Consider the following 9528-nt stretch of genomic DNA (forward strand, 5'->3'; position numbering starts at 1 on the left):
ATTAGCAATTAATTTAGTCTTAATAAAATAGAATGTATAATTCTCAAAATTATTATACTAAAAAGATTAATAATAATTAAATAAAATATATTATCTTAAAAATAACCAAAAATTATATTGGGTTGTCTGAAAAATTCGTGCCGCAAAAAATTTAAATTTAATAAATGAAATTAAAAATTTTAATCTTCTGCGTTTCAATTTTTCTTCAAAATCGGCACGAACTTTCTGGACACAACACAATAAACGTATTATTTGGATTCACATAGTTAAGAAATTTAGCTTCTAAAATCAGGAACAGACGCAAATTTGTTTATATGACAGCAAAATGTATTCATTGTCTAAAATTGCTCATTAATTTTAATTTTCTACAAATAAGGCTTTTTTTTTATAAAAAAAATTTTCCTTGTATGTTACTTTTTATACTCACTGTATTCAGATACTTGCATGTAGAAAAAAATATCAATTTATTTAATAATATAACGAATATCTTATAAAAGTAACAATCTTATAACTGAAACATCATACAATAATAATTAAGATGTGTACAACAAAAATTAGCGTTAATAATCCTCGCGGAGAGAAACTTTTAAATTACCTGTTATTGAAAAATCGTCGACTGTATACACATCAATGAAAACCATTGTGCTATAAAGTGCAATATGCATAGGAATAATCCGACAAAAAATGGTAGCGGGAAAACGATCGGGCAAAATGCAGAGGAAATTGAAAAATAAGAGAGAAAAAAAAAAGTATAATTAATATACTCTCCATACTTTCCAATCCAACCCTCTCAATTATCAGACGCATCCATTCTATCAGTATCGAAGTGTAATTAATAAAAGCGAACAAGTCGGAACCTGTCCTCTTATGATATCGTTGAGGTGCAAGAGAGTGAGTAGGATTGTTGAAAATGATGAGAATGGGAGAAAGAGAGAGAGAGAGAGAGAGAGAGAGAGAGAGAGAGAGAGAGAGAGACAAGAGAGAGACCGATCTTGTGGCATAGATATGTTTAACGGAGACGGAAACAGAAGTGCGCTCTGCAACGTGAGTCACGCGAATACGAGGAGTGCGAGCGCGAGGACGAGAGCGCGGGAGAAGCAGCGCTTGCGGTAGTAGAAGGAGAGGGTGAGTGGTAGGGAGCAGGGTTTGAGGAGGAGGGGGGGGGGCGCTGCAACTGCTGCGAGTGGGGAGTCTCGCGCGCGGCAAGACTACGCACACCGGTCGTAGCACTCACAGCATCCGTCCCGCGTCAGTCGGCTACCGCGTTCCGAGGTGTTCGGACTTCGGTTGGTGCTGCTCGGACGGTTGGAGAAGCCGGGTTGCCGGGCGAACGAGCGAGGCGCGATTAACGCGTACGAGACATACCGAGCCGAAATCCTCATAGCAGAATTACTAGATAGCTTGATAACTTCACTTGTCCTTTCCCGTCTCTTTCAAAATTGCGCGAGAGATATCGATTTTTCATTATCGGTCGGCCGTAAACCGGACGACATATCGTGAGACTGTCATATTTGATGTGCTGCTCCGATCTGTTGTGAACAGTTGTGAACGAGAGAGTGATCCAGCCTTCCGGACTTCCTGTGCGTTGTCTCGGCCCCGTCATCCCCGTTGTCTCGGAGCTTGCGGATTCCCGGAGGCTCTCCTGTGATCAACCGATTTGATCGCCGGCCCCGTGCGGAAGTGATCGAACAGGTATGTGAATTTTTTCTACGGACTGTACACACATACAACACGCGCCGGCCGATGCGAAACCGTCCGGTCTCGAAATGGTCCGCGCTCCTCTCGCGCACGAGAGTACTAAAGTTTGAATAGCGTACCATTCTCAGGAGATGAATGGCCGTTACCGCATTTAATGTCGTTAACAGTATGCCACCGTTAATTAGTAATCCCCGTTATTCGACGTCGTGCGCGCGGTGTCGATTACGAGTAATGTAAAACAGTCGCGTAGGTAGATATTGCTGGTGTCGCAATTAATATTGCAAATTCCGTTATTAAACGCGCCAATTTCGCCAGCGGGGTAATCACGTACGACCCCTGAGTGATGTAAACATGCAAATTAGTCGTTACTCCAAACAATATAGTCGCGAAGGACATTCCGAACTCACTGTTATTCCGAACTTCACGATCGGCGGCGTGCATTCTCGCCAGCATAATAATTCGAATAATTTTTATTTACGGTCTCATTGATACGACGAATATTAAAAATGATTTAGTAGAGTTTTCGCGCAAAAATTTGCGTAAAAACTCGAGTTTATACTGTTAAATAAAATTAAATATCCATTTAGTCTTTCAACTGATTGAATGTAACTTAATTTTGTTTTAATCGTGACTCATCTGACAACATTTAACACCAAGTGCGCAGTTTTTGACGTCTAATCTTTGGTTTAATTTGTTGTTAGAAATGTTGGAGTCGAAACATACAAAATGTCTTAAGATTTAAATAATTGATTTCTTAAGTAAATGTGATGTATAAAATATATAATCTGCACTTAACTTTCAATGCCTCCTTTTATTTTAATTTGTTTACACTGTGGAATTTATAATGTCAAATTATATCTCATTTTTTAATATTTATAGATCGCCTGCACTTTTATCTAATATATCTTTATATATCTTTAATCTTTTTAATTTATCTTCTTAATTTATCTATATATATCTTTAATTTGACTAAATGGAGTTAAACAATTTAATTCAAAAAATGTATTACACATTTAAATTTAATTTATTATTCAAATTTAAAATTCAAATTTAATTATTTGTCAAATACATACATTAATATGGAAAATAAATTTAAAAATAATAACTGTAGAAATGGGTTAATTTATATTTTGGCACATATAAATAACAAAATGTTATTTAATTCAATGGATTAGATTAGCAATAAGTGTTTATGACTCTGTGCTACTCTCTGTCTCTCTTAAAGAAGAAGAAAAATCGATGCATTCCCGCGTGATTATCGAGAGGGGAAAGATAGATCGTTGAGACGAGATCTAGAATACGAACTCGGTTTAACGAGTTGAAATGACGAATCATCCATTCGCCGCCGCATCGAAATGACGTAATGTCGTATCAACGCGTTCATAAGCATCAACGTGCTGATGACCTCAACCCGCGTCTCTTTTTCTCGGAGAACAGTCGCGGGGGTCTCTCTCCTTTGCCCCCTTTTATATATGGCACCGTTTATCTTCGAACGCTTCTACGCACACATTGCCCGACAACGAGTCCCTCGTCGCCGAGGCAACACATTTCGATCGTTTGTCGAAGAACGATGGGCGACTCGTGTCGCGGTTCAAACGCGATAATAATACCCGTCCTCGTTTTTGCGGCCGCATTGCGACCCTCCCTTCGTGCAGTTGTGTGAAATTTTTATCTCGCGATTACGCGCGCACGCGCGAGTAACGTCTCCGTCGAAAGAAGCCAATACGCATAAACGGTTTACGATCTGCTCGTTTTACGCGAATGGTTTCTACGATGTTTGTTCACGATTACGATGATAGTTCGAATCGTCGTTGCGATAATGTCGTAATAATTGACAGCCACGTGATCCCCTTCCCACTTATTACGTTGCAATAACGTGCTCCATGTCGCGTGCGAAATGAATCGTGGGATCATCCTGCAATTGACTAGAGATAATCAACCTTGAACGAAAATCGTTCCGCAGTTGCGATTATGTCACGTGTTACGTTTCTGCTAATAAACCGTCCTTGCCACATCGGCCGTCGAACTCAATGAGATGTAATTATGTCGCATACACAATAGCTTGTATTAAAAGGGAAATTTCAGGAATGAGAAAAAAATCTGTTGAAATTGTTTATTATTAAATTTCTCTTTGTGAAATTATTGTAAATAGGAAGGGAATGATTTTGCTGAAGTATCTAAAAATTTAGTTAAATACAGAACTGAAAATAATTTTGTTGGCCCATCAAAATAATTATATAGCACGTTCAAACTGGTTGCTAAAATATTAAAATTTTTTGTAACATCGCTCATTATGAGTTTCCTACATAATTATTTTGATAGTCCAACAAAATCATTTTCAGCTCTGTCTGGCCAAATTTTTTAGATTATTTCAGCCAAATCTGTTTTTCTGTGTAACAAATATTTTTTGCCATATTTCTACATTCGATATTTTTACATCCTAAATAATATATGGATGTTTCGAAAGAGATACAAGAGAATCTACTTTCATGTACAATTAAGCCAAGAGAGAAAATGTTTATTGTACAAAAAAAAAGCAATGTTCTCTTGATTTAACTGTGGATCATAATTTTCCGAAAACATCTGCTTTAATTAGAGTATTCTAGAGTAGAACTTTCGAAATCTCTTCTTACTTTATCAGAGTACACTGATACAAGCATGTGCAGTGTCTAATATACCGGAACATATTTAACTTGCAAAAAGACATCGACTCTTAGTTTCTCATCTTATTTAGAAGTTTGAAAGTTGCCGTTCACTTTTTTCTTCTAGAAATTAGTTCACATTTGCGTCTAAATTACTTACGGTACCAAATTGACGCTACCGACGCGAAGTTTAGTAATATATATTTAATGAAAAGCGGTGCGCCTTAAGTTGGCGTAACTTTTTGAATTTTGTTAACTGCAGATCAACTTCCGTTCTTTCACTCGTCCAACACTCCGTAATAATTTTTTTCAAACCTCACGCAGTTAGCGAAAAAAAAAAAGAAATGTTTACACTGGGATAAAACAATGTAAAAAAAAGTGTCAGAACTTTCGGCGTTTATAACTGTCGTTTTTGCTGGAACGAGAAATGTCACTCGCGCGAGTCTCGTAAAACGTCCCAGTTGTAAAAATAACTGAAACAATCAATTTGTAGGAAGTAGTTTTGACATGTAGTGTAGACTACTCTGTCATCGATCGCTGTATCGAGATGAATGTGCGAGAATAAAGAACTTTGCTTCATCGCATCCACCTCTCCACAACCGTCAAAAATTGTGTATGAAACATATCGTGCTCTGCAAATCTCCATTTTATTCACGAATTCCTGAAGCAATTGCGAATGGCGACAGCTATGAGAGTTGTCATATATATAATTTTCATTCTGGAATCACTGCGGACTCGACGTAACGTTAAAGTTATTGCGAATAATATCAAATGTAAACTTTGCAAGAAATAACGTACGCTTGCGTGCGTTATTTCTTGCGCTATGCTTTCCGCAAGACGGAGCGCATTCTATCACCCCGTTTTTCGCTATACGTTTTTTATGTTTTACGTTTGCTTTCTCTCTTTTCCCTCGTATCCTTTCGCGAGACGTATGGCTAATATATTCATAAATTTCAAGTCCATAGACTCCACAAAAAATGAGAGGGCGATTTCGTGTGGCACGCGGTTTATAAGTTACTTAGACGGTGGCGGTAATTTGGCGCGGGATTTGCTTTTAAAATTTCGTAATGCACGAAAAGTCGTTCAACGCAGTTAGGGTCATTCTGTTTTATGCTTAACTCGACAATACGAACCACTGTATTCTCCTTACGAGCTTACCTTGTATTCCTCGTCGGGACCTTGCTTACCGTTTGCCGCTTTATTTCTTTCTTTTTCTTCTAACTTCTCTCTGCGTGTTGCTCGCTCAACCACTCTACCTTTCTCCGTCGCCTTTTTTCCGCCCCGGAATCGAGAAACCTACGTTTCCAGCACGTGTCGCTCCTCGTTGTTTCTATTCTCTCGCGCGTTCGTTACATGTCGTCAAGTGCACGCTTGTGAGTTTCACGAAATGTTAAAGTCAGAAAGAAGGAACCCCTTGAGCGATACGGTTAACGGCGTTTGCATCTTATTGCAATTGTAGCATGTTGTTTCCCACGAACGATCGTACATTTGCAATTTTCTCTTTACATCTTGTAATCACAGAATATAAAAGCTTTTATTTATCGTAAATAAAAAGTGTGTAAAGATATACTCTCTTTTGTTAAAAAAAAAATTAAATTTAACAAAGTTATATTGCAACACGAAAAATAAATTGAATTATGATGTAAATATAATATAAAATTAAGGTGATTGGCAGAAATAAAATTTAATTGATTAACCGATCGTTGATTTCATGACTAATTATTTACGTAAGCTTCTTTTAAATGCAATAGTGTGGTCGTTAAAAAATATATTTTGATGATAAGACCAAAGGCGCGAAAGTATTTTGCCGAGAATTTTTGTTGCGCCGTGTAATTCATGCGAATATCGACCAGAAGCAAAACGATAAAATTTCCTGTTACGAGCCAGTTTAACCCCATAAAATCGTTCCTTTGTGACGAATAACTTGCACGCACTTCCTCTGAAAGCAAAAATGCATGCGTGACACATACACCACCCTTAGTAATTATTATAACGAAACTTTGTAATAAGTCTTTGATCGCGCGGGAATCATGGTTTTTTCTTTTTTTTTTATTTATTAAAATACTAACCTTTATCATTCGAAAGCATAATCACACTCATAAGAAGTTTTGCCACGAATTATATTGAGATTGCTTAAAATATATGAGAAATATCGTACTAAAATCATCAAATTATATAGGAACAATTTTGTTGAAAGATTTACAATTTTGCTAAATACAGATCTGAAAACTATTTTTATTATCAAATAATTATGTTGAAAATTCAAACTTGTTGTTAGAATATCAAAATATTTTACCGCTTTTGTCCATCATATTTTACACAATATTGTTATCGACTATTTTACTGCAATATAATTTTTGGATGTAATTTTGTATGAACTGTGTTGGATTATTTATAATTAATTTTTGTATCACTAAAGATGAGTGTATTAAATGTATACGTATACACACACACATACACACATATACATACATATATGAATGATGTTTTTAATATTTTTACTTTTATAAAGAGATAATAGAACCCTGTATATAAAATACCTTCTAAATAATATATTTTTATTCAGCGAATACCGAATGAATACTGGGAAGTTAATTAAACGTATATATAAGCACTCAACTGTAAGACACGACGTCAAAATCTGTTTTGTTAAGGGCCGCGTAGCGTCCCGTTCTCATAAACATCCCCCGGTATACTTCCTATCTTTAAAACGCGTTGTGCAGCCGAAGGCTTTTACGACGAGAAATTTTAAGCACGCCATCGTCGTGCTGCTGCTCGCTCGTAAATAACGGCTCCCATTGGATCCCGGGACTCGATCTAGGCTGGTTGCGTTTGTCCGGATTGTGTGGACAAAAAAAAAACTCCTGTTTTATTCGTCGCGCCTCGATCATGAAACGATGGAAAAAAAGAGTGTGGAACGAGAGATTGGACCGACGCAATCGGGAAACAAATCGCAGCCGGGGTGCGAAATTAGCTGAAAAAAACGTTATACTCTTTTTTTTTGTGGTTCCGTTGCACTCACCCACCGATGGCAATATGTGTTAATTTCTGTACAATTTTGCCTTTCTGCTATGTTAACGTAAAATGTTATTTGACGCAAGCAAACTTCTCTATTCAGCCAATTATTTTTTCCCAGAATGTATAGACTGTTTCCTTCTCAACGTGCGATGTAATATTTTTTTTTAAAGTTTTTTGAGTATAAAGGTACTTACATTAACGAATGCGAGGCGAGATAGAGTCATTTTATTTCTTGAAGTCCGACTAAGTGTCGTGTGCACAGATAAAAATGACGTAAATATCTTTGCATGATTTCTACAAGGAAAAGAATTCATAGCTAATTTTAACAAGTTTTTTATTCCCAGGATTTTCTAAACTTTTCACTGACAATGTTGGATTTTAAAGACACAGACGATTTTTTAATTGTGAATTGTGATAAATAAATTTAAATCAGTAAAAAGATAAATAAAATACCAATTCTGATGGTAAAAACTCGTTCTGATGGTAAAAACTCGTTATTACAGCTTTCACAAGAATGTAAGAATTTTTTCAGACTTTTATACAGTTCGAAACAATATAAAATTCTACACTGAAGTTCGAAAACCTAGACCAAAGGGTGAAAATTTCACATTGCCGATGGAGAGTTAAATATAAAAGTAATATTTTCTCACAATTAATGGAAATACACATAACAATAAGAAAAAAAAAGAGTGCTTTTAGCAAAATTGTTTGAGATATTTTTTAAATAGAAACCAAATATTTTGTTTTTATCAACTAAACAATTTAGTTTGTATATAGTTTTGTCCGATATATTTCAATCAAATTTTTGTTGCTACAGTAAACTTTTGATTCGTAGAACAAAACATTTTTTTTAGTGTAATTGATCGAAATTTAGTTTTTAATCGAATACTACGTGTAATAAAGACAAATATAAATGTCTTATATGGAATCGTGTCACGATTATATCTCTTTCCCCATAAACGAGATGTTGAGTAAAACGTTACGTCACTTGATGTATTTACTTCGATTTCAGTTTTTTTCATCTCCTTCCCAACCCGTTTGACTTGCAACTTCTATCCCGCATTTAAAACGGAAATTAAGCGGTATCCACCAATGAGCGTGCCGCTGTCTCTCGCCATTCTTGTCTTTTCCTCTTTACATCGTGTTCTCTCTTTCCTCCTTTACTCCCGATTGCACGAAACACAATTTAACTCCGTCTACTCCATCGCAGAAAATGCGAAAATCTTCGCGAAATGCAGAAACGGAATATTAATCACTTTGCGGGGGCAAAATCGAACTTGCATTTGGCTGAGAGGGAAGAGTAACATGTGCGGGGAATCGAATGAATAATGTAAGAAAGTGATCGAGGAGACGCAAGTATATCGCATATCTTACTCTCAGATGAACTCTGCAAAGAAACACATAAATTAAAGGGATGAGCTAACATTTATGAGAAATTTATTCTGTGAATTTTTCACATTTTTCGAAGGATTGGCTTTGAAATCGTTCCAATTCGATTCTCTTGCTTTCTTTATTAACATCTACCTCGTATTACTTTGTATGTACAATATTTGCGGTGAATTTTACAAGGAATATGCGGATCGTGATGATAAAGGGTTCCGACAGACCGTCGGCGGTCGTATGCAACGAGATGCATCACGTTGCGCTTCGGGCCAGAGCTCGATGTGTGCGATGCACATTACATTCATAGGGAGAGAGAGATCGTGTAGCGTGACTTGAGACTTTGGGAATTCGGACCGCGAAAGCAATAACGCACCGTCACGGAAATGGTTCGCTACTGTCAGCCGCATACGCGACCGTCGCGTATGCATTCGGCAAACCCTACATCTAGAGATACGTGCAACTGCAAATTTCATGTATCGACGTATAAAGCGCGGTGCAGTTTTGATGTATGCGGCACGAAAAATCGATACACCCGTCATCCCGCGATCTGCAACATTTATACGCAAATAAATGCGATGTGTCACGTTTATTCGGTTTGAACAAAAATTGAGAATTCTGATAATGGCGTTTACAACAAGCTACACCTTCAACCGGATAAAATACCGAGTTTATTTACTATGACTCCTATCGACTGAACTTTTCTATCTTTCATCAAAATTTTCACCGATCGCTATGTAACCAAGTTTAGATAGACCAAGTTTACAGATAGTATATATATATATATATA

At 36.7% G+C, this 9528-nt stretch overlaps 1 protein-coding gene across 1 annotated transcript in view; it reads left to right on the plus strand.

Moving 5' to 3' along the window:
* Positions 1 to 1127: 1127 nt before the first annotated feature.
* LOC108692080 (prolyl 4-hydroxylase subunit alpha-2) overlaps positions 1128 to 9528 on the plus strand; it is a 104687-nt gene continuing 96286 nt past the window's right edge. The window contains exon 1 of the mRNA XM_018200195.1: positions 1128 to 1692. The gene's annotated coding sequence lies outside the window, so the exon portion shown is untranslated. The remainder of the gene's footprint in view (positions 1693 to 9528) is intronic.

This window comes from Atta colombica, unplaced genomic scaffold, assembly GCF_001594045.1.
Source record: "Atta colombica isolate Treedump-2 unplaced genomic scaffold, Acol1.0 scaffold58, whole genome shotgun sequence".
Classification (NCBI taxonomy): Eukaryota; Metazoa; Arthropoda; class Insecta; order Hymenoptera; family Formicidae; genus Atta; species Atta colombica.